Below are 25,840 nucleotides of genomic sequence, written 5' to 3'. Positions count from 1 at the left end.
GCTGCGAATGTGAATTTCTTGTAGGAGGAATGGGAATGCCTAGACCCCACTGACAGGGCTTTCTGCACAGATCTCCTTTTGGACAAGTCTAGTAGTTTGATTTCTATGGGTGACAATAGTTTTCTTGCAGTCTCTCCAGCTCCTCCTCAGGATTCTAGGGAAAATACCTCTGCATGTGTCTCAGCTGTGTATGAACGAGACTCACATCTCACAGAGTACTGTTAAATCCTTACAGGAAAAGAGACATTTTTATTTGTAATATTTTTTCTCTCCTTCATGTTTATCCTTTTGGAGGCATCATTTATTTTTGTTCCATGAAAAGTTCTGGGTGCTTTCTGAAGACTCTTTCCCATATGCAAGGGTCACACTCCTCAGCCAGTTCTGCTCACCTATGAATCTGAGAGCCCTGGATGGTGAAGACAGGAAACTGTAGCAACTTATTCAGGTATGTTAGAGGGAATGAAGAAGGGATGGGGAGGGGCTCAAGTCACAGTAGAAAGAGAACATGAGATTTGTTTCGCCAGATTCTATTTCCTTCCAAATATTTCTAGCTAATTGCAGTGAGAATAACGTCAGAATATTCCCATTGTAGGTACTAGAAGACTGTCTATGTAAGGATTAATACACAGAGACAAATGTACTTGAATTAGTTTTGAATGTGCGGGATGCTGTCCCTTCCCAATCACATCCCTGATTATATCTTCTTACCAATATTAAATATTATCATTGTTAACATATTAATATATTGTTTAGTCAGAACAATCGATGCCTCTTAGTTTTTTCTACTCATAAAGTTTTGGAGCATTTTGTAGTTCCTTTAAGTTTTCTTATCTTTTATGCTTAATTTCTCTGTATTCTAAAATAATGCAAACAGGATGTTGATAAGATTTGTTTAATATCTTTGCATAGTATTAAACTGTCTATATTACCTTCCCACTGATACCTGCTGTTGTGCATCTTCCTGTCAACTGTGCAAGATTTGTAGTGCTATAATTTTAATATATTTTGAAATCACCTTTGGGTTTGATCCTTAACTTATTTTAAATTTTTTTTTTTGGTTTTGATTTCTTTATATTTTAAAATGTCTGTATATTTTGGTATCTCCAATCTTCAAAACATTCTTTTCTATTTCTTCACATGTTTGAATGAGAACATGTTAGCAGTAACTCAGTATTCATGTCTTTTATGTGTTCTTGTGCCTTCTACTGATGTCAGCATCCAGGTTCTTAGAGAAGACATGTTTTTCAATTTTTTAAAATTTTCATCATTATTATATCTTAATCTTTTTTCACAGTCCATTCACCACCGCCCTACTTCTCCAAGAGGACATCCCCACCCTTCATCCCCACCTCACCAGACTTCCCTGCCCCCTGAGGCCTCAAATCTCTCAAGGATTAGGTGTATAGACATTTTTTTTTTACTGTAATCTTTACTAGGTTTGAAGAATTTTTTCTTTGTTCTTACTGTTGTTTTTCGAGACACTTTGTCTAGGTAGTCTTGGCAGTCTGGAACTCTGTAGATAAGGCTACCCCTGAACAGAGAGATCCACTGACCCTGCCTCTCCAGTGCTGGGGTAAAGGCTTGCACCATCTGGCCTTGCTGACTTGTTCTGACATGGCCACACTCAAGAATTCTGCATGAAGTTTGAGAAGATTGTTTGTCTTCTACTAGTGTGTCGATGGTTTTTTTTTTTTTTTGAGGCCTCCTCCTCTTTAGTGGTTTTCAGAGCTGTTCATGGTTGTCTTTCTAAATGATGGATATTGAAACTTATCTGTATCACCATCTCTCTGCTTCCTACAGTCATGTCATGATTGTTTTATGCACTTGGAAACTTTTGTGAAATGCATTCAGGTTGATCATGTTTTCTGGAAATATACCATTTGATCATTTGTTAATATTCTTTGTTTTATAAGTTGATAGAGTTTGCTTTTCCTCTTACCTACCATACTTGTTTCCAACGCTCTTGGCAGCAAATGCTGAAACAATTTCTTTGGGTCTCTGCAATTAATATTGTTCTCTATTTTTTAAATAATGTTGGTGGCTTTGTTATGGGCCATAGTGACAGCCTCAAAGCCATTGGTGACTCTGGAGACATGAATCATGATGTCTGGCTATTTTATTTGTTTTGTTTTTTTAATCGCGGAGTAATTCTCTGTGTACATGTACCACATGTTCTTTATTTATATGTCGGTTGAGGGTCATATATGTTGTTTTCAATTTCTGGCTATTATGGAAAAAGATGCAATGAACATGTTTGATCAAGGGTCCTTGGGTAGGTTGGAGCATCTTTTGGGTATTTGTCCTAGAGGAGTATGAGTGGCTCTTGTAGTAGTTTTATTCCAGTCAATTTGAGGAACTGTCACACTGATTCCTTGATGGCTGTACAAGATTGCACTCCCTCCAGCAATGGAGAAATGTTTCTATTACTCCACATCTCTTCAGCATGAGCTGTCACTTGTGTATTGATTTTACCTATTCTGACAAGTATAAAATAGGATGTCAAAGTAGTTTCAATTTGTATTTCTCTGAAGGCTAAGGGTGTTGAACATTTTTTATGTGTTTCTTGGCCATTTGAGTTTTCTCCATTTAGAATCCTCTGTTTAAACTTGTAACCAATTTAATTTAGACTGTTTGTTTTCACATCTAGTTTCTTGAGTCTTGCTATATTTTGAATATTAGTTCTCTATGGGAAGTAGAATTGGTAAAATCTTTTCACACTCTATGGTCTTCTGCTTTGTCCAAGTGATGGTGTCCTTTGCTTTATAAAAGCTTTTCAGTTTCCTGAAGTACCATTTATTAATTGTTGATCTCAGTTCCTATGCTATTTATGTTTGGTTTTGTTTATTTGGTTTGTTGTTTTTGTTTTTTAAAGAATGTCCTCTCTATAACAATATGTTCACTTTTTTCCCCCAGTTTATCTTCTGTCAGATTCAATGTGTTTGATCTTACATTGCTGTGTTTGACCCTCTCGCACTTGAACTTTGTGCTGGTTTATAAGTGAATGGCTCTGCATAGCTGCACAACCCCCATATTACTTTTAGGCTCCATTTTATGTTTAACTTGCCTTTAGATTGAACTTAATCACGGAAAACCCTCAGCTTGTTTCAGAAACTGAGACAACCATAGCATCCCCAACTCCACCCCTAGTGATAGCCAAGGTCTTAGGAGAAAAGTCCCAAAAGGTCCAGATATCTCAAAAGATATTGCTTAAGCTAGCCACCACTGTTTATAGCTGAAATCAGTAGTAGCCAATAGAAATGTGTCAAGCTGCAGTTTTCTTTTTTTTTTTTTCCTTTTTTTTTTTTTTTTTTTTTTTTTTTTATTAACTTGAGTATTTCTTATATACATTTCAAGTGTTATTCCCTTTCCCGGTTTCCGGGCAAAATCCCCCTCCCCCCTCCCCTTCCTTATGGGTGTTCCCCTCCCAACCCTCCCCCCATTGCCGCCCTCCCCCCATAGTCTAGTTCACTGGGGGTTCAGTCTTAGCAGGACCCAGGGCTTCCCCTTCCACTGGTGCTCTTACTAGGATATTCATTGATACCTATGGGGTCAGAGTCCAGGGTCAGTCCATATATAGTCTTTAGGTAGTGGCTTAGTCCCTGGAAGCTCTGGTTGCTTGACATTGTTGTACTTTTGGGGTCTCGAGCCCCTTCAAGCTCTTCCAGTTCTTTCTCTGATTCCTTCAACGGGGGACCTATTCTCAGTTCAGTGGTTTGCTGCTGGCATTCGCCTCTGTATTTGCTGTATTCTGGCTGTGTCTCTCAGGAGCGATCTACATCCGGCTCCTGTCGGTCTGCACTTCTTTGCTTCATCCATCTTGTCCAATTGGGTGGCTGTATATGTATGGGCCACCTGTGGGGCAGGCTCTGAATGGGTGTTCCTTCAGTCTCTGTTTTAATCTTTGCCTCTCCCTTCCCAGCCAAGGGTATTCTTTTTCCTCATTTAAAGAAGGAGTGAAGCATTCACATTTTGATCATCCGTCTTGAGTTTCGTTTGTTCTAGGGATCTAGGGTAATTCAAGCATTTGGGCTAATAGCCACTTATCAATGAGTGCATACCATGTATGTCTTTCTGTGATTGGGTTAGCTCACTCAGGATGATATTTTCCAGTTCCAACCATTTGCCTACGAATTTCATAAACTTGTTGTTTTTGATAGCTGAGTAATATTCCATTGTGTAGATGTACCACATTTTCTGTATCCATTCCTCTGTTGAAGGGCATTTGGATTCTTTCCAGTTTCTGGCTATTATAAATAAGGCTGCGATGAACATAGTGGAGCACGTGTCTCTTTTATATGTTGAGGCATCTTTTGGGTATATGCCCAAGAGAGGTATAGCTGGATCCTCAGGCAGTTCAATGTCCAATTTTCTGAGGAACCTCCAGACTGATTTCCAGACTGGTTTTACCAGTCTGCAATCCCACCAACAATGGAGGAGTGTTCCTCTTTCTCCACATCCTCGCCAGCATCTGCTGTCACCTGAGTTTTTGATCTTAGCCATTCTCACTGGTGTGAGGTGAAATCTCAGGGTTGTTTTGATTTGCATTTCCCTTATGACTAAAGATGTTGAACATTTCTTTAGGTGTTTCTCAGCCATTCGGCATTCCTCAGCTGTGAATTCTTTGTTTAGCTCTGAACCCCATTTTTTAATAGGGTTATTTGTTTCCCTGCGGTCTAACTTCTTGAGTTCTTTGTATATTTTGGATATAAGGCCTCTATCTGTTGTAGGATTGGTAAAGATCTTTTCCCAATCTGTTGGTTGCCGTTTTGTCCTAACCACCGTGTCCTTTGCCTTACAGAAGCTTTGCAGTTTTATGAGATCCCATTTGTCGATTCTTGATCTTAGAGCATAAGCCATTGGTGTTTTGTTCAGGAAATTTTTTCCAGTGCCCATGTGTTCCAGATGCTTCCCTAGTTTTTCTTCTATTAGTTTGAGTGTGTCTGGTTTGATGTGGAGGTCCTTGATCCACTTGGACTTAAGTTTTGTACAGGGTGATAAGCATGGATCGATCTGCATTCTTCTACATGTTGCCCTCCAGTTGAACCAGCACCATTTGCTGAAAATGCTATCTTTTTTCCATTGGATGGTTTTGGCTCCTTTGTCAAAAATCAAGTGACCATAGGTGTGTGGGTTCATTTCTGGGTCTTCAATTCTATTCCATTGGTCTATCTGTCTGTCTCTGTACCAATACCATGCAGTTTTTATCACTATTGCTCTGTAATACTGCTTGAGTTCAGGGATAGTGATTCCCCCTGAAGTCCTTTTATTGTTGAGGATAGCTTTAGCTATCCTGGGTTTTTTGTTATTCCAGATGAATTTGCAAGTTGTTCTGTCTAACTCTTTGAAGAATTGGATTGGTATTTTGATGGGGATTGCATTGAATCTGTAGATTGCTTTTGGTAAAATGGCCATTTTTACTATATTAATCCTGCCAATCCATGAGCATGGGAGATCTTTCCATCTTCTGAGGTCTTCTTCAATTTCTTTCCTCAGTGTCTTGAAGTTCTTATTGTACAGATCTTTTACTTGCTTGGTTAAAGTCACACCGAGGTACTTTATATTATTTGGGTCTATTATGAAGGGTGTCGTTTCCCTAATTTCTTTCTCGGCTTGTTTCTCTTTTGTATAGAGGAAGGCAACTGATTTATTTGAGTTAATTTTATACCCAGCCACTTTGCTGAAGTTGTTTATCAGCTTTAGTAGTTCTCTGGTGGAACTTTTGGGATCACTTAAATATACTATCATGTCATCTGCAAATAGTGATATTTTGACTTCTTCTTTTCCGATCTGTATCCCCTTGATCTTTTGTTGTCTGATTGCTCTGGCTAGAACTTCAAGAACTATATTGAATAAGTAGGGAGAGAGTGGGCAGCCTTGTCTAGTCCCTGATTTTAGTGGGATTGCTTCAAGTTTCTCTCCATTTAGTTTAATGTTAGCAACTGGTTTGCTGTATATGGCTTTTACTATGTTTAGGTATGGGCCTTGAATTCCTATTCTTTCCAGGACTTTTATCATGAAGTGGTGTTGAATTTTGTCAAATGCTTTCTCAGCATCTAATGAAATGATCATGTGGTTTTGTTCTTTCAGTTTGTTTATATGATGGATCACGTTGATGGTTTTCCGTATATTAAACCATCCCTGCATGCCTGGGATGAAGCCTACTTGATCATGGTGGATGATTGTTTTGATGTGCTCTTGAATTCGGTTTGCCAGAATTTTATTGAGTATTTTTGCGTCGATATTCATAAGGGAAATTGGTCTGAAGTTCTCTTTCTTTGTTGTGTCTTTGTGTGGTTTAGGTATAAGAGTAATTGTGGCTTCGTAGAAGGAATTCGGTAGTGCTCCATCTGTTTCAATTTTGTGGAATAGTTTGGATAATATTGGTATGAGGTCTTCTATGAAGGTTTGATAGAATTCTGCACTAAACCCGTCTGGACCTGGGCTCTTTTTGGTTGGAAGACCTTTAATGACTGCTTCTATTTCCTTAGGAGTTATGGGGTTGTTTAACTGGTTTATCTGTTCCTGATTTAACTTCGGTACCTGGTATCTGTCTAGGAAATTGTCCATTTCCTGAAGATTTTCAAATTTTGTTGAATATAGGTTTTTATAGTAAGATCTGATGATTTTTTGAATTTCCTCTGAATCTGTAGTTATGTCTCCCTTTTCATTTCTAATTTTGTTAATTTGGACGCACTCTCTGTGTCCTCTCGTTAGTCTGGCTAAGGGTTTATCTATCTTGTTGATTTTCTCAAAGAACCAACTTTTGGTTCTGTTGATTCTTTCTATGGTCCTTTTTGTTTCTACTTGGTTGATTTCAGCTCTGAGTTTGATTATTTCCTGCCTTCTACTCCTCCTGGGTGTATTTGCTTCTTTTTGTTCTAGAGCTTTTAGGTGTGCTGTCAAGCTGCTGACATATGCTCTTTCCTGTTTCTTTCTGCAGGCACTCAGCGCTATGAGTTTTCCTCTTAGCACAGCTTTCATTGTGTCCCATAAGTTTGGGTATGTTGTATCTTCATTTTCATTAAATTCTAAAAAGTTTTTAATTTCTTTCTTTATTTCTTCCTTGACCAGGTTATCATTGAGTAGAGCATTGTTCAATTTCCACGTATATGTGGGCATTCTTCCCTTATTGTTATTGAAGACCAGTTTTAGGCCGTGGTGGTCCGATAGCATGCATGGGATTATCTCTATCTTTCTGTACCTGTTGAGGCCCGTTTTTTGACCAATTATATGGTCAATTTTGGAGAAAGTACCATGAGGAGCTGAGAAGAAGGTATATCCTTTTGCTTTAGGATAGAATGTTCTATAAATATCCGTTAAGTCCATTTGGCTCATGACTTCTCTTAGTCTGTCGACATCACTGTTTAATTTCTGTTTCCATGATCTGTCCATTGATGAGAGTGGGGTTTTCAAATGTCAATCATGTAACTGTCAAGTTGGAAATTCCCTTACTCTGCTGTAAGGGTGACAATAATGTCAGGCTTTAACACCATTCACTGCTTGGAGAGTTGGAGGGTCCAAGCTCTAGCTCAAATAAAGATGCTTTGGTGTTGTACAAGAGTTGGATTCCTGGTGGTCCCTGGTAGTCTGTGATGACCTTGAGATTTGGGTATTACAATAGATATGTATCTGTTGTGAAAAATATTTAAAAAAAAAAAGTAACCTTTTACCTTGGGCTAGCACTGGCACTATATGGCCACGTGGCACTGTGGGGTACTTTTATCTCAGCGTCTCCACGCTGTCCCCAAGTACTATCTGACCCAGGCGGTCTGTGAGCCCTTCCTGTGTGCCACCTTGCCACACTGGGCTCCAGAGTTAGTTCCAGCACAGGAGGCCCATATGGAACCAATCTAAAATCAGGGCTCTAGAAGTCCAGCAGCAGCTGGCCTATGGCGACTCCTTGCCATGGATTCTGCCCACACTCCCACTAACTGCTCCCTGGTAGTTAAGTTATAAACTCCCAACTGTCCAGTGAAATCTAGACTCAATAAACTGTAATTTAACAATGAGATTTATGTGTTAAATTCTCAGTTCACAATACATTCACACAGTACACTCACAACCAGTTGATAAAGATATAAACTGCCCACCTAAATAAGAGAAATTTAACTATAAAAATCCCTTTCTTAAGAAATATACAAAACTACCTAGGGCCATTTAAGAACACTCGAATCTGGGTCGTCCTCTTTTATCCCCATCATGATTTTCCCACTTTCCCTTCTCTGCTTACAAAAACTTTGACCCTGCCTTAATTTTTTACTGTCCAATCATGGCCTTGATCTAACTTGGGCCAGCCCTCATCTGCATATAGACATCAACCTACATGGGTCCACTTATCAAAAATGAGATGGCCATATATATTTATGTCTAGATCTTCAATTCATATTCGTTGATCAATGTGACTATTTCTGCCAATGTTTTTGAGGTTTTTATCCTGTAGTTTTGTAGAAAACTTGAAATTGGGAATGTTGAGAGAACTCCAAAATGTCTTTTATTGTTCAGGATTGTTTTAGCTATTGTGCATTTTTTGCTTATGTATAAGAAAGTATAATTGCCCATTTAAAATCTGTGAAGAATTGTGTTGGAATATGGATGAGGAATGCCTTGAATCTGAAGATTGCTTTTGGTAGGATGGCCTTTTTTTTTAGTATCTTAATTCTTGATCCATGAGCATTGGAGATCTTTCCATCTCTTAATATTGTCTTCAATTTCTTCAAAGAATTGAAGTTTTTATTATGTTGGTCTTTTACTTGCTTGCAGAAACATTTGCCGTGGTATTTTCTCTTCATGTTTGTTTATCCTTTTGGCAGATGTGACCTTCTTTCATTTTGGTTCCATGAAAAGTTCCAGGTACTTTCTGAAGTATCTCCTTCCCATATGCAGGTCTCCACTGCCCAGCCAGATCTGCTCACCTGTGAATCAGAACTACGAGCCCAAGGAGTCAGGAATTCATGGAGGGGTAGGGCTGAAGTGACAGCAGAAAGTGGATATGAAATTTTATTTTTCAGTTTTTCTTTCATTAATGATTCTAGAAAATTTCACTGAGAATAGTATTATGTGTGGTGATACAGTTTCCAATTTAGGATGTACAGTAAGCAAGCAGGTATTCTCAGTGTCTGGTTAGTTTTGAGTCTCTGAAATGATTGTTGCCCATTAAAGTGTGTTTGACCCAGAATGAAATCAGTACCGGGCTATGGTTGTGAATGGAAATATTTGAACATATATCAAAGGTCAGTAGTGGATTCCCTTGTAAGGTCCATGATATTTTTGACTTTTGATCTGGTTTCTGTATAGGCCACACTTTTTTTTTCCTGTGTAGCTGGCTTCATATTGCACCAGAAAACTTTCTGTTATGCACAAAATAATCTATGATACCACTATTCCATCATCGGGTTGCCCTTGATTGGAATTGTAGCACACAGGATCCAAATCCTGTATATGACCACTGATACCTCTGCCCCCTGCCCAGGACTGCATAGCAGTTTTTTGAGGCTTTGAATGCTATGAATAGTGAGTCGTAAGTGTTGTAGACTGGGTGAGAGGTCTAATCTGAGTTGTCGTTGTCATTGTTGTTGTTGTGTTGTTGTTGTTGTGTTTTCTCAGGAATTTTCCCTTGCTTTTAGAGCATTCAATATTGTTCTCTTTAGTGTTTTCTCTGTTTTTGAATTGTATACTAATTGATGCACTGTGTTGAGTTAGGACTAGTTAGAGTGAATTATTTTTCACTGTTTGCTTCAGCTTTGTATTTCTTTGTCTTTATTATTCTGAGGTATGTTCCTTCTGTCCTCACATTCTTATCTTTATTTTTCTGAGGTATGTCCCTTCTGTCCTCCCATTATTATCTTTATTATTCTGAGGTATGTTCCTTCTGTCCTCACATTTTTATCTTTATTATTCTGAGGTATGTTCCTTCTGTCCTCACATTTTTATCTTTATTATTCTGAGGTATGTTCCTTCTGTCCTCACATTCTTGAGAGCTTTTGTACTGTGCAAATACCATAGTTTAGCACAGGGCTCTCATGTATCTCTTGTCATAGTCCCTTTTCTTCTTCTCTCACTGAGTCTCTGTATTTGATATCTCACATTGATTTGTTTGTAAGTATTAAGTATTGAAACAGTCTTGCAGTCTTGGTGTTAATTCAGCTTTCATTCTATTTCAGTGTAGTTTAGAACAAGCTCTGTGTCTGTAAATCATGGCAACTGGTCTGTGATTTTTCTCTCCACATGTTTATTTGGGGTCACCTGTGTTGCCTGTCTAGATAACACCAGCTTTGTATGATGACTTTCTAACGGTTCTCTCTGTGTTTATGGCATCATTCTCCTTTTGCCTTTAGTATAAGCTTTGTCTAAGGGAAGGAGAATTCCTCTGACAGTTGGAGGAAACTCTTCCTGGTTCAGTCTGAGCATTGCTTGATGCAATTTCTCATTTTACACTGTAGGAGGTTGATTTATTCACTTATTTCTAGGAACTTTTCAATTGTGATTCACTTGTATATGACCCTCTTCTGTACTGCATTTGGTAACACTGATGTCGTTGTCATATGTTGCACTGTTCTACTTTTAGCTCTAGTTCTAATACAGAGAGTCACTCCTTCAGTTTCTAGTAGGTGAACATTGCTTTGTCAGTATTTTAATCTCTACTGAGACATACATCTGTTGTATTGTATTATTTTTGAGTCATTTTCATTAATTTCCATATAACCCTTGAAATATCTTTTTTAATTCTATTTGTATTTTTACCTTTCAAAAAATATTAATTTATTTTATATATATGACTGCTGTCTCTGCATTATACCTGCTTACGTGCCTGCCAGGAAAGGGTATCAGATCACATTGTGTATAGTTATGGTCCACCATATAGTTGTTGGGAATTGAACTCAAGGACCATTGGAAGAGTAGACAGTGCTATTAACCACTGGACCATCTCTTTAGCCCCAGCTGCATTTTAAACAACATTACAGATATGAACTGGAGGGAAACTAAAAATGTAGAGATGGTGGCCAATCCTTTATCTGCTGCACAGAGAATTCATGGTGGAGAAAGACTTTCTGAATGTATGCAGTGTAGTAATTCTATACATTGTTTATTAAAGGACAGCAATGCTTAACTGCTGAGAATTCTTTGTAGTACTTCACGAAAACGTTTATCTTTGAAATAATGCCATAACCACAAACCTATCTCTAATACCTCTTATCTTAGATCTCTTTTACCTCAGAAAGCATTTTGTCCACAGCATATAATAAATAGGTAGTTGTCAATTGCAAGGTCTCTTACTATTTAGGAATTGTGATGTGGTATGCTCACAGGAAGAATGAAACATCTAGACTGTGTTCAGAAGACATTGTACATGGATGTGATGTTGGAGAATTATAACAATCTATTTTTTGTAGGTAAGGATGCTCTTCTTATACAATTCCTGACACATCCTTTCTATTTACCTGCCGTGTGTGTGTGTGTGTGTGTGTGTGTGTGTGTGTGTGTGTGTGTGTGTGTAAAACTCTGTGTACTGTCTTAAGACTCCCAGAAATGAGGGAAATATTGGTTATCAATATAATCCTACCACAATGCTTCCTTCCTATTGTTTTGATGTTCTCTGGAAGTGGGACCAGTGTTATATTCTGCATGTTCTCTGAAGCTGTCTTATTTTCTTCCTAAGGAAAAGATAACCAGACTAGATGCAACAGTGATGTTAGTACACTAGATAGAGTGGTAGGAGCAGTGGCAGTAGCTCAGGTGATGTAGCAGTGCAAACCATGTGACCAATCAGTAGCACCCCTCCATGGTCTATGTGTCATCTCCTGCCTCCAAGATCCTCGAAGAGCATTTTCAGTATTCATACACTACAGCACAGTTGGAGAATCATCTGTAGACTCCTCTTTGTTTACTGGCACTGTAATGTGTTAAAAATCCAGATGAGTTCTGAAGACTGTTTTTGTTATATTTCAGTCTAACTGATAAGCCAAACCTGATCCCCTGTGAAGCAGAACAAAGAATCCTATAAGGTGGAGAGAAAGAATGTAGCAAAAGATCATGTATATTTTGGAAGAATTGAGGTAGGATCAGTGAAGTGTTCAAGTGACAGTGGAAATAGGATGGGGAGGGGCACTGAAGAGATGTCACCATAGTGAACAGCACATGCTCATCTTAAACAACCATGAGTATAGTCCTCAGCATCCCCATAATATCAGCCATCATTCTATACATTCTTTTCCAAGAGATCTAATGCCTTCTTTGGACCTCAGCAGCCACCATGCACAAACACAGAGCTCATACATACATAATGCAAAGCACTACTACCTGTGAGCTAAAACAAAAACATGATAAACATTTTTCAAAGCAGTGAAACCAAATGGGACACAGAGTTGGTTTTACCCCATTCTGTTTAAATAGAAATGGTTTTGGAATATTCTACTGTGAATCATCTCATGATTAACTTGTTACACACTTTACTGACTTCCTGTGTAATAATTAATACCAACAGAAAATCCAATTTATTTGACTGAATATATATGATGATATCATTATTCCACTAATATCACTTTTTTGGTGTACATATCAATAATATCTAAATTTTGTTACCTTCTTTTAAGCATTATTGTCTCAAGGTTTCTTTCTTGATATTTTACCTTTGAAGGCTTCAGTAGTTCCTTTATATTCTTTTCCTTTTGTGGTAAGTTTCCCTATTTCCTGATACAATGACATCAGGACGTTGATAAGGATTGTTTAGTATCTCTGCAGAATACGAAACTGTCCATCTTACCTTACCATCGTTTTCTCCTGTTGTTTCCTAATGGTTTCAACTGAAATAATTTTAATTGATTTTGCAATCTTTCCAATATTTTGAAGGTCTTGAATGTTCTGTGCTTTGTCAAAATCCTACATGTAGGCAGGTTTACCTTGGTCATAAACAAGTTGCTTTGTCTCTTTACAAAACACAAACCCTCTTGTCAAGTGAACAAGTTGTTCACTGGACTTGCATGGTGACTGAAGGAAGTTGGATCCCCACTAATTCTGTGTCCCTCAGTTTTTTCTGTTGCTTTCTCTCAAAGATAAATTACCAAAGAACCTTGAGTGTGGACACTGACTATCAGAGATGATATTCTTCATGCACATTGAAAACTTTGTTTATGAGATTCTAGACAGAAGATTGGTTTCCGAATGAATCACAATGAATCAGGACCAACTATGATGAGTGCTGCTCACACACCAGCTGATCCTGTCCCTCCTTTTTTTCCTCCCTCCAAGGACCTTCCCTTCCTCCCTCTACCTATGTTTTTATTTTGTGCCCCTTTCTATTTAGGATTGAAGCATCCACACTTCAGTCTTCCTTCTTCATGAGCTTTATATGGTCTGTGAGTTGTATCATGGGTATTCTGAGATTTTTTTCCTAATATCATTGAGTGCATACCGTATGTGTTCTTTGTGTCTGGGTTACCTCACTCAGGATGATATTTTCTAGTTCCATCCATTTGCCTGCAAATTTTATGAAGGGTCAGAGGTTCCCTGAGGAAAGGGCATTGATAAATATGCAGCTCCAGTTGTAGTAGAAACTCCTGTATATTGGAGTTGCCAGGATCATGGGATAAGGACAATGACAGGTATGGAATCCAACTGGCTGAGATTCTGAGACAAATTTTGTGTAGATAGTAAGAGAATCAAGCTACACAATGGTATGGGTTTTATGACATAAAACACTAAGGTGTTTGTATATTTGATTCTGGATTTCATTTGCTTTTACTGTAATTGTGCCAAAGCATCTTAGAATAAGAGTATAACATACTTCGTTTGAGTGGCAGCTACAGTTAAAAGATGGTTTTTTAGGAAACATCTGAGTTTTAAGTGATTTTTTTTCTAGAAAAACAAAAAGGGCTATGGGGGGCATTTAAAGTTGAATTTTAGGATCAATAAGAAAGGAAAAGGTTATGATTGATAGACCATAATACTGGTTGATGTTTGTCAACACAAAAAACTTAAGAGTCTTTTTGGAAGAGTTAACCTCCAAGAAAGTATTGCCTTCATCTTGTTAGTCTATGAGATGTCTATATGCTATTTTCATGATTAATGATTGATGTAGGAGGAACCAGCTTACTGGATATCGATACCCCTGAGAAAGCTGTCCATGGTTGTATAAGAAAGCAAGGTGTCCTTGGACAGTAACTCAGTGATCTCTGCTATGGTCCCTGCCACCAGATTCCTCCTTTGGTTTCCCTCAGTGATGCACTGTACCTTGGAGGATGAAATAAACCCTGTTCCTTCCCAAGTTGTGTTGTTGTTTGTTTGTTTGTTTGTTTGTTTGTTTGTTTTGCCTGCCAAGAACAAGCTTCACTTGGAGAGGGGTTCTGAGAGAAGATTTGACTCGGTGTCAATTGTGAGTCTAACCTGACAATCTGTGTTCTCCATGATACAGATTTTCAGTCTGTTTTCTATGTTATGCTTTCTCTCTGGAGATTTCTCTTTTTATATTCTGCTTGCTTGCTATTCTAAAAAATTTCTCTGTCTATGTCCTGCTTGTGTGTGTGTGTATCCTCCAAGCAGTTCTTTTTATCCAAAAAAAATTCTCTGGATAACTCATCTCCTGCAGAAACATGCCCAGTCTTTTATTTTACATATTGATCTATTCATTTACACAGTTGCCTTTTGATTGTCCTGTGAAGCAACATTCCATGACCCCAACCCCCAGCCCTTTGATTCTGAAGAGAACAAACCTACAGTCTTTCTTAACATTGCAAAAGAATTCAAAGTTCTGTCTGCTGTTGCTAAGCACAGATGATTAGCTATTTGGGTAGGCCCCTGCCCTGAAATTACCATTGCCCCCACACCTGAGCCTAAGCTTGCTCTGTTCTAGGCTGATTCTGAACTCAGTAAGCTTCCTGCCTTTCTATCTTTTTGACAAGCTGCTTCATTAATGCAGCTGCCTTTGTTTTGTTTTGTTTTGTATTGTATTGTTTTTAGATTCATGAAGCCCCTCAAAATTTATATTACATCCTTATAATTTTGCATAGTTTCCTGACTGAAAGAAATGCAGGGATGGAAATGGAGAAGAGCCTAAGGAAAAGAAGGTCCAGCGTCAGGCCCAAAGTGGGATCCAGCTCAAGGGAAGGACCCAAGACCTGACATTACTGAGGCTATGGGACGTTCACAAAAAGGAATCTATCATGACTGCCCTTCAAAAGACCCAACAAGCAGCTAAAAAAAGTCAGATGCTGCTCTGTGAACCCAACCAATGAACATTAGTTGCTAACCCCTCTGGTTTAGTTAGGGAAATGCTGGAGGAAGCTGAGGAGGAGGGGGAACAGTCTCAATTAACCTGGACCCCGGAGATCTCTCAGAAACTAACCTGGCAGCACACACCAGCTAAGATGAGGCCTCCAACACATAGACAGCAGAGGACTCCTGGTCTGGGTTCAGTCAGAGAAGATACACCTAACCGTCAAAAGACTGGAGGCCCCAGGAAGTTTAGAGGTCTGGTGGGGTGACATCATTATGGGACAAGGATTAGGAGGGAGTAGAGTGGGGTGCAGGGAGGATGTTTGGGATGTGGAAATATCAGGGGGTGAACAGGGAGAGGAATTAAATCTGGAGTGTAAAAATAAATTAAAAAATATTTCAAATGCTATCCCCTTTCTTGGTTTCCCCTCCAGAAACCCCCTATCCTATCCCCACTTCCTCTGCTTCTCTGAGGATGCTCCCCCACCCACCCACTCCTGCTTCCCCTCCCTAGCATTACCCTATACTGGGGCATCAAACCTTTACAGGATTAAGGGCCTCTCCTCCCATTGATGCCCAACAAGGCCATCGTCTACTACACATGTGGCTAGAGCCATTAGTCCCTCCACATATATTCTTTGGTTGGTGGTTTAGTACTTTGGATCTCTGAGGGGTGGAGGGTCTGGTTTGTTGGTATTGTTGTTCTTCCTATGGGGTTGCAAATCTCTTCAGCTCCTTCAATCTTTTCTCTTAACTCCTCCACTGGGGACCCCATTCTCAGTTCAATGGATGGCTGCAAGCATCTGCCTCTGTATTTGTCAGGCTCTGCCAGAGCCTCTCAGGGGATAGCTATATCAGGCTTCTGTCAGCATGCACTTCTTGGCATCTGCAGAAGTGTCTGGGTTTGGTGACTCTATATTGGATGAATCCACAGGTGAGGTAGTCGCTGCTTGGCCTTTCCTTCAGTCTCCGTATTTCCTCCTGTGAGTATTTCATTCCTTCTAAGGACTGAAGGATCCACAATTTGGTCTTCCTTCTTAAGCTTCAAATGGTTTGTGAATTCTTTCTTGGGTATTCCTAGCTTTTGGGCTAATATCCACTTTTCAGTGAGTGCATAACATGTATGTTTTTCTGTTAGATTATCTCATTCTGGATGGTATTTTCTAGTTCCATCATTTGCCTATGAATTTCATAAAGTCATTGTTTTTAATAGCTGACATTATGTAAATGTACCCCATTTTCTGTATCCATTCCTCTGTGAAGGACATCTGGGTTTTTTCTAGCTTCTGGCTATTATATATAAGGCTGCTATGAACATAATAGATCACATGTCCTTGTTGGAGCATCTTTTGGATATATGCCCAGGAGTGGTATAGTTGGGTCCTCAGGTAATTCTATGTCCTCTTTTCTGAGGAACCTCCAGTCTGATTTCCAGAGTGGTTGTACCAGCTTGCAATCTCACCAACAATGGAGGAGGGTTCCTATTTCTCCACATCCTGGCCAGCATCTGCTGTCGCCTGAGTTTTTGTTTTGTTTTGTTTTGTTTTTTTTTTTTTTTAATCTTAGCCATTCTGACTGGTGTGAAGTATAATCTCAGGGTTGTTTGGATTTACATTTCCCTGATGACTAAGGCTGTTGAACATTTCTTTAGGTGCTTCTTAGCAATTAGATATTCATCAGTTGAGAATTCTTTGTTTAGTTCTGTAGCCCATTTTTTAATAGGGTTATTTGGTTCTCTGGAGTCTGACTTCTTGAGTTCTTTGTATATTTTGATATTAGCCCTGTATCAGATGTAGGGTTGGCTCACAATCTGCAAGTGTAATGCGGGTCAGGGGAGAGGTGGCAGCAGAATTGAGGTCTCTCTGGGACTGCAGACTGCTCTGGGAAGTTTGGCTTGGCCCAGAGGGCTCAGCAAGCATAGAAGATAAGTGGGGCAGATGTTTCTTGATAAAATTGTTACCACATTCATCGAATTTCCAGTGTTTCTCATTTGTATGAGTATTTTGATGTAATCTAATAGCTGAATTAATGGTAAAGGATTTCTCACATTCATAGCATTTTTAAGGCTTGTCTCCTATGTGGATTATCTAACGTCTCCTAAGTTGTTGTTTCCGGATAAATCCTTTGAAACATTTCTTACATTTGAATTTTTTCTCTTATGTATGAATTTCTGATGTTTTCTAATATCTGAGCAGCAAATTAAGGATTTACCATAATCCTTAAACTTAAATTTGTAAGTTTTTTCTCCAGCATGGATTCTGTATTGTCTTTCAAAGTTTGATGGACTATAAGAGCACTTACCACATTTGACACAGTCTTCGTTTTTTTTCCTCCCACAATGCATATAGTTATGTATAGTAGGTCTCTATGGGATGTAGGGTTGGTAAAGGTTTCTTTTTCCAATCTGTTGGTTGCCATTTTGTCCTATTGGCAGTGTCCTTTGCCTTACAGAACCTTTGCAGTTTTATGAGGTCCCATTAGTCTATTGTTGATCTTAGAGAATGAGCTATTGGTGTTCAGTTCACGAAAATTTCCCCTGTGCCCATGGATTTAGGCTCTTCCCCACTTTCTCTTCTAATAGATTCAGTGTATCTGGTTTGATGTGGAGTTCCTTGATCTACTTGGACTTGAGCTTTATACTCTTAGATAAGAATAGGTCAGTTTGCATTCTTCTACCTGCTGACCAGACCCTTGAACCAGCACCATTTGTTGAAAATGCTGTTTGTTTTCCAATGGATTGTTTTGGATCCTTTGTCAAAGATCAAGTGATCATAGGTGTGTGGGTTTGTTTTTAGGTCTTCAGTTCTATATCATTCATCTACCTGCCTGTCTCTATACCAATACAATGGTTTTTTGGGGGTTTTTTTTTGTTTGTTTTTTTGGGTTTTTTTGTTTTGTTTTGTTTTTTTAATTGCTATTGCTCTGTAGTACAGCTTGAGGTCAGGGATGGTGATTCTCCCAAAAATTCTCATTTTGTTGAGCATAGTTTTCACTATCCTGGGTTTTTTGTTGTTCCAAATGAACTTGAGAATTGTTCTTTCTATCTCTGTGAAGAATCGAGTTGTAATTTTGATGGGATTGCATTGAATCTGTAGATCCCCTTCAACAAGATGGCCATGTTTACTATGGTAATCCTGCAGATCCATGAGCATGGGAGATCTTTCCATGTTCTAAAGTCTTTAATTTCTTTCTCGAGACACTTGAAGTTCTTGTCATACAGATCTTTCATTTGCTTGGTTAGAGTTACACCAAGATATTTTATATTATGTATGACTATTTTGAAGTGTGTCCTTTCCCTAATTTCTCTCTAAGCCCATTTATCCTTTGAGTAGAGAAAGGTAACTGATTTGTGAGACTTAATTTTACAACCAGCTATGTTGCTGAAGTTGTTTATCTGCTGTAGGAGTTCTCTAGTGGATCTTTTTTAATCACTTATGTATACTATCATATCATCCACAAATTGTGATACCCTGACTTCCTCCTACCCAATTTGTATTCCTTTGATCACCTTTTGTTGTCTAATTACTCTGGTTGGAACTGCCAATACTATATTGAATAGATAAGGGGTGAGTGACAGCCTTGCCTTATCCCTGATTTTCATGGGATTGCTTCAAGTTTCTCTCCATTTAGTTTGATGTTGGCTTTTTTTTTTTTTTTTTGCTGTATATTGCTTTTATTATGTTTAGGTATGGATTTTGACTTTCTGTTCTATATTGTAAAAGTCTTTTTCAGCATTTAATGATATGATCATGTGTTTTTTTTTCCTTTGCGTTTGTTTATATAGTAGATTATGTTGATGGAATGGAATTCCATATATTGAACCATCCCTGCATTGCTGAGATGAAGCCTACTTGTTCATAGCAAATGATCATTTTTGATTTCTTCTTGGATTCGGTTTGCAAGAATTTTATTGAGTATTTTTTTATCGATATTCATAAGGGAAATTGGTCTGAAGTTCTCTTTCTTTGTTGGCTCTTAGTGGTTTAGGTATCAGCATAACTGTAGCTTCATAGAATGACTTGTGTAGTGTTCCTTCTGTTTCTATTTTGTAGAATACTTTGTGAAGTATTGGTATTATGTCTTTTTTGAAGTTCTGATAGAATTCTGCACTAAACCCATGTAGTCCTGGGCTTTTTTTGGTTGGGAGACTTTTAATGGCTGCTTCTATGTCCTAAGTGATTATGCTACTGTTTAGATGGTTTATTTCATCTTGACTTAACTTTGGTACCTGGTATCTGTCTAGAAAGTTTTCCATTTCATCCAGGTTTCCTAGTTTTGTTGAGTATAGACTTTTGTAGTAGGATCGGATAATTTTTTTAACTTCCTCAGTTTCTCTTGTTATGTCTCCAATTTCATTTGTGATCTTGTTAATTTGGATACACTCTCTGTGCCCTCTGGTTAGTCTGGTTAAGGGTTTATCTATCTTGTTGATTTATCTCAAAGGACCAGCTCCTAGTTTTGTTCATTCTTTGTATATTTCTGTATCTGCTTGGTTGATTTCAGCCCTGAGTTTGATTATTTCCTGCCATCTACTCCTCTTGGGTGTATTTGCTTCTTTTTGTTCTAGACCTTTCAGATATTTTAGACTGTTAGTGTATGATCTCTCCAATTTCTTTATGGAGGCACTCAGAGCTCTAAGGTTTCCTCTTAGCACTGCTTTCATTGTGTCCCATAAGTTTTGGTATGTTGTACCTTCATTTTCATTAAATTCTAAAAAGTCTTTAATTTCTATATTTCTTCACTGACCAAGTGATCATTGAGTAGAGAGTTGTTCAGCTTCCGGGAATATATGGGCTTTCTGTTGTTTTTGTTTTTATTGAAGACCAGCCTTAGTCCATAGTCGTCCAATAGAATAATGGGGCTAATTCAATCTTCTTCTATCTGTTGACGATTGTTTGCTGTGTCTAATTATATGATCAGTTTTAAAGAAGGTACTATGAGGTGCTCATAAAAACATACATTCTTTTGTTTTAGGGTAAAATGTTCTGTAGATATCTGTTACTTCCATTTGGTTCATAATTTCTGTTAGTTTCACTGTGTCTTCTGTTTAGTTTCTGTTTCCATGATCTGTCCATTGGTAAGAGTGGAGTGTTGAAGTCTCCTACTAGTATTGTGTTAGGTTCAATGTGTGCTTTCTGTATTAGTGAAGTTTTACAAATATGGGTGCCTTCACATTTAGAGCATAGATGTTCAGAATTGAGAGTTCATTGTAGTGAATTTTTCCTATGATGTGTATGTATTATCCTTCCCCATCTTTTTTGATAACTTTAGGTTGAAAGTCTATTTTATTAAACATAAGAATTGCTACCCCACCTTCTTTTTTTTTTTTTGGACCATTTCCTTGGATAATTTATTCCAACCTTTTTTACCCCTCTCCCCTCCCCTTTTTTATGGGTGTTCCCCTCCCCATCCTCCCCCCATTGTTGCCCTCCCCCCCAACAATCCATGCATACCATGTGTGATTTTCTGTGATTGGGTTACCTCACTCAGGATGATATATTCCAGTTCCGACCATTTGCCTACGAATTTCATAAAGTCATTGTTTTTGATAGCTGAGTAATATTCCATTGTGTAGATGTACCACATTTTCTGTATCCATTCCTCTGTTGAATCCATTCCTCTGTTGAAGGGCATAGCTGAGTAATATTCCATTGTGTAGATGTACCACATTTTCTGTATCCATTCCTCTGTTGAAGGGCATTTGGGTTCTTTCCAGCTTCTGGCTATTATAAATAAGGCTGAGATGAACATAGTGGAGCACGTGTCTTTTTTATATGTTGGGGCATCTTTTGGGTATATGCCCAAGAGAGGTATAGCTGGATCCTCAGGCAGTTCAATGTCCAATTTTCTGAGGAGCCTCCAGACTAATTTCCAGAATGGTTGTACCAGTCTGCAACCCCACCAACAATGGAGGAGTGTTCCTCTTTCTCCGCATCCTCGCCAGCATCTGCTGTCACCTGAGTTTTTGATCTTAGTCATTCTCACTGGTGTGAGGTGAAATCTCAGGGTTGTTTTGATTTGCATTTCCCTTATGACTAAAGATGTTGAACATTTCTTTAGGTGTTTCTCAGCCATTCGGCATTCCTCAGCTGTGAATTCTTTGTTTAGCTCTGAACCCCATTTTTAATAGGGTTATTTGTCTCCCTGTGGTCTAACTTCTTGAGTTCTTTGTATATTTTGGATATAAGGCCTCTATCTGTTGTAGGATTGGTAAAGATCTTTTCCCAATCTGTTGGTTGCCGTTTTGTCCTAACCACAGTGTCCTTTGCCTTACAGAAGCTTTGCAGTTTTATGAGATCCCATTTGTCGATTCTTGATCTTAGGGCATAAGCCATTGGTGTTTTGTACAGGAAATTTTTTCCAGTGCCCATGTGTTCCAGATGTTGCCCTAGTTTTTCTTCTATTAGTTTGAGTGTATCTGTTTGATGTGGAGGTCCTTGATCCACTTGGACTTAAGCTTTGTACAGGGTGATAAGCATGGATCAATCTGCATTCTTCTGCATGTTGACCTCCAGTTGAGCCAGCACCATTTGCTGAAAATGCTATCTTTTTTCCATTGGATGGTTTTGGCTCTTTTGTCAAAAATCAAGTGCCCATAGGTGTGTGGGTTCATTTCTGGGTCTTCAATTCTGTTCCATTGGTCTATCTGTCTGTCTCTGTACCAATACCATGCAGTTTTTATCACTATTGCTCTGTAATACTGCTTGAGTTCAGGGATAGTGATTCACCCTGAAGTCCCTTTATTGTTGAGGATAGTTTTAGCTATCCTGGGTTTTTTGTTATTCCAGATGAATTAGCAAATTGTTCTATCTACCTCTTTGAAGAATTGGATTGGTATTTTGATGGGGATTGCATTGAATCTGTAGATTGCTTTTGGTAAAATGGCCATTTTTACTATATTAATCCTGCCAATCCATGAGCATGGGAGATCTTTACGTCTTCTGAGGTCTTCTTCAATTTCTTTCCTCAGTGTCTTGAAGTTCTTATTGTACAGATCTTTTACTTGCTTGGTTAAAGTCACACCGAGGTACTTTATATTATTTGGGTCTATTATGAAGGGTGTCGTTTCCCTAATTTCTTTCTCGGCTTGTTTCTCTTTTGTATAGAGGAAGGCAACTGATTTATTTGAGTTAATTTTATACCCAGCCACTTTGCTGAAGTTGTTTATCAGCTTTAGTAGTTCTCTGGTGGAACTTTTGGGATCACTTAAATATACTATCATGTCATCTGCAAATAGTGATATTTTGACCTCTTCTTTTCCGATCTTTATCCCCTTGATCTCCTTTTGTTGTCTGATTGCTCTGGCTAGAACTTCAAGAACTATATTGAATAAGTAGGGAGAGAGTGGGCAGCCTTGTCTAGTCCCTGATTTTAGTGGGATTGCTTCAAGTTTCTCTCCATTTAGTTTAATGTTAGCAACTGGTTTGCTGTATATGGCTTTTACTATGTTTAGGTATGGGCCTTGAATTCCTATTCTTTCCAGGACTTTTATCATGAAGGGGTGTTGAATTTTGTCAAATGCTTTCTCAGCATCTAATGAAATGATCATGTGGTTTTGTTCTTTCAGTTTGCTTATATAATGGATCACGTTGATGGTTTTCCATATATTAAACCTTCCTGCATGCCTGGGATGAAGCCTACTTGATCATGGTGGATGATTGTTTTGATGTGCTCTTGGATTCGGTTTGCCAGAATTTTATTGAGTATTTTTGCTTCGATATTCATAAGGGAAATTGGTCTGAAGTTCTCTTTCTTTGTTGGGTCTTTGTGTGATTTACGTATAAGAGTAATTGTGGCTTCATAGAAGGAATTCGGTAGTGCTCCATCTGTTTCAATTTTGTGGAATAGTTTGGATAATATTGGGACGAGGTCTTCTATGAAGGTCTGATAGAATTCTGCACTAAACCCATCTGGACCTGGGCTCTTTTTGGTTGGGAGACCTTTAATGACTGCTTCTATTTCCTTAGGAGTTATGGGGTTGTTTAACTGGTTTATCTGTTCCTGATTTAACTTCGGTACCTGGTATCTGTCTAGGAAATTGTCCATTTCCTGCAGATTTTCAAGTTTTGTTGAATATAGGCTTTTATAGTTAGATCTGATGATTTTTTGAATTTCCTCTGAATCTGTAGTTATATCTCCCTTTTCATTTCTGATTTTGTTAATTTGGATGCACTCTCTGTGTCCTCTTGTTAGTCTGGCTAAGGGTTTATCTATCTTGTTGATTTTCTCAAAGAACCAACTTTTGGTTCTGTTGATTCTTTCTATGGTCCTTTTTGTTTCTACTTGGTTGATTTCAGCTCTGAGTTTGATTATTTCCTGCCTTCTACTCCTCCTGGGTGTATTTGCTTCTTTTTCCTCTAGAGCTTTTAGGTGTGCTGTCAAGCTGCTGACATATGCTCTTTCCTGTTTCTTTCTGCAGGCACTCAGCGCTATGAGTTTTCCTCTTAACACAGCTTTCATTGTGTCCCATAATTTTGGGTACGTTGTACCTTCATTTTCATTAAATTCTAAAAAGTCTTTAATTGCTTTCTTTATTTCTTCCTTGACCAGGTTATCATTGAGTAGAGCATTATTGAATTTCCACGTATATGTGGGCATTCTTCCCTTATTGTTATTGAAGACCAGTTTTAGGCCGTGGTGGTCTGATAGCACGCATGGGATTATTTCTATCTTTCTGTACCTGTTGAGGCCCGTTTTTTGACCAATTATATGGTCAATTTTGGAGAAAGTACCATGAGGAGCTGAGAAGAAGGTATAACCTTTTGCTTTAGGATAGAATGTTCTATAAATATCTGTTAAGTCCATTTGGCTCATGACTTCTCTTAGTCTGTCTACGTCTCTGTTTAATTTCTGTTTCCATGATCTGTCCATTGATGAGAGTGGGGTGTTGAAGTCTCCTACTATTATTGTGTGAGGTGCAATGTGTGTTTTGAGCTTTAGTAAGGTTTCTTTTACGTATGTAGGTGCCCTTGTATTTGGGGCATAGATATTTAGGATTGAGAGTTCATCTTGGTGGATTTTTCCTTTGATGAATATGAAGTGTCCTTCCTTATCTTTTTTGATGACTTTTAGTTGAAAATTGATTTTATTTGATATTAGAATGGCTACTCCAGCTTGCTTCTTCTGACCATTTGCTTGGAAAGTTGTTTTCCAGCCTTTCACTCTGAGATAGTGTCTGTCATTTTCTCTGAGGTGTGCTTCCTCTAGACAGCAGAATGCAGGGTCCTCGTTGCGTGTCCAGTTTGTTAATCTATGTCTTTTTATTGGGGAGTTGAGGCCATTGATGTTGAGAGATATTAAGTAATAGTGATTATTGCTTCCTGCTATATTCATATTTCGATGTGAGGTTATGTTTGTGTGCTTTTCTTCTCTTTGTTTTGTTGCCAAGACGATTAGTTTCTTGTTTCTTCTAGGGTATAGCTTGCCTCCTTATGTTGGGCTTTACCATTTATTATCCTTTGTAGTACTGGATTTGTAGAAAGATATTGTGTAAATTTGGTTTTGTCATGGAATATCTTGGTTTCTCCATCTATGTTAATTGAGAGTTTTGCAGGATACAGTAACCTGGGCTGGCATTTGTGTTCTCTTAGGGTCTGTATGACATCTGTCCAGGATCTTCTGGCTTTCATAGTTTCTGGTGAAAAGTCTGGTGTGATTCTGATAGGTCTGCCTTTATATGTTACTTGACCTTTTTCCCTTACTGCTTTTAATATTCTTTCTTTATTTTGTGCATTTGGTGTTTTGACTATTATGTGTCGGGAGGTGTTTTTTTTCTGGTCCACTCTATTTGGAGTTCTGTAGGCTTTTTGTATGTCTATGGGTATCTCTTTTTTTAGGTTAGGGAAGTTTTCTTCTATAATTTTGTTGAAGATATTTACTGGTCCTTTGAGCTGGGAGTCTTCACTCTCTTCTATACCTATTATCCTTAGGTTTGATCTTCTCATTGAGTCCTGGATTTCCTGTATGTTTTGGACCAGTAGCTTTTTCTGCTTTACATTATCTTTGACAGTTGAGTCAATGATTTCTATGGAATCTTCTGCTCCTGAAATTCTCTCTTCCATCTCTTGTATTCTGTTGGTGAAGCTCGTATCTACAGCTCCTTGTCTCTTCTTTTGGTTTTCTATATCCAGGGTTGTTTCCATGTGTTCTTTCTTGATTGCTTCTATTTCCATTTTTAATTCCTTCAACTGTTTGATTGTGTTTTCCTGGAATTCTTTCAGGGATTTTTGTGACTCCTCTCTATGGGCTTCTACTTGTTTATTTATGATTTCCTGGAATTCTTTTAGGGATTTTTGCGATTCCTCTCTGTAGGCTTCTACTTGTTCTCTAAGGGAGTTCTTCACGTGTTTCTTGAAGTCCTCCAGCATCATGATCAAATATGATTTTGAAACTAGATCTTGCTTTTCTGGTGTGTTTAGATATTCCGTGTTTGCTTTGGTGGGAGAATTGGGCTCCGATGATGCCATGTAGTCTTGGTTTCTGTTGCTTGGGTTCCTGCGCTTGCCTCTCGCCATCAGATTATCTCTAGTGTTACTTTTTTCTGCTATTTCTGACAGTGGCTAGACTGTCCTATAAGCCTGTGTGTCAGGAGTGCTGTAGCCCGTTTTCCTGTTTTCTTTTAGCCCGTTATGGG

The 25,840-nt window shown here is 38.4% G+C and overlaps 1 protein-coding gene across 3 annotated transcripts in view; it reads left to right on the top strand.

Annotated features, from left to right (window-relative positions):
* Positions 1 to 25,840, top strand: part of Zfp758 (zinc finger protein 758) — a 48,095-nt gene that overhangs the window by 931 nt on the left and 21,324 nt on the right. The window contains exon 2 of one of the 3 annotated variants that reach the window (XM_063277058.1): positions 323 to 445. The gene's annotated coding sequence lies outside the window, so the exon portion shown is untranslated. Of the gene's footprint in view, positions 1 to 294; positions 446 to 25,840 lie in introns of all 3 variants that reach the window. The other 2 variants (XM_006228088.5, XM_063277062.1) reach the window with 2 other exon arrangements.

Source organism: Rattus norvegicus, chromosome 1 (assembly GCF_036323735.1).
Source record: "Rattus norvegicus strain BN/NHsdMcwi chromosome 1, GRCr8, whole genome shotgun sequence".
NCBI classification, from domain to species: domain Eukaryota; kingdom Metazoa; phylum Chordata; class Mammalia; order Rodentia; family Muridae; genus Rattus; species Rattus norvegicus.
This window is presented reverse-complemented; position numbering and strand designations above follow the sequence as displayed.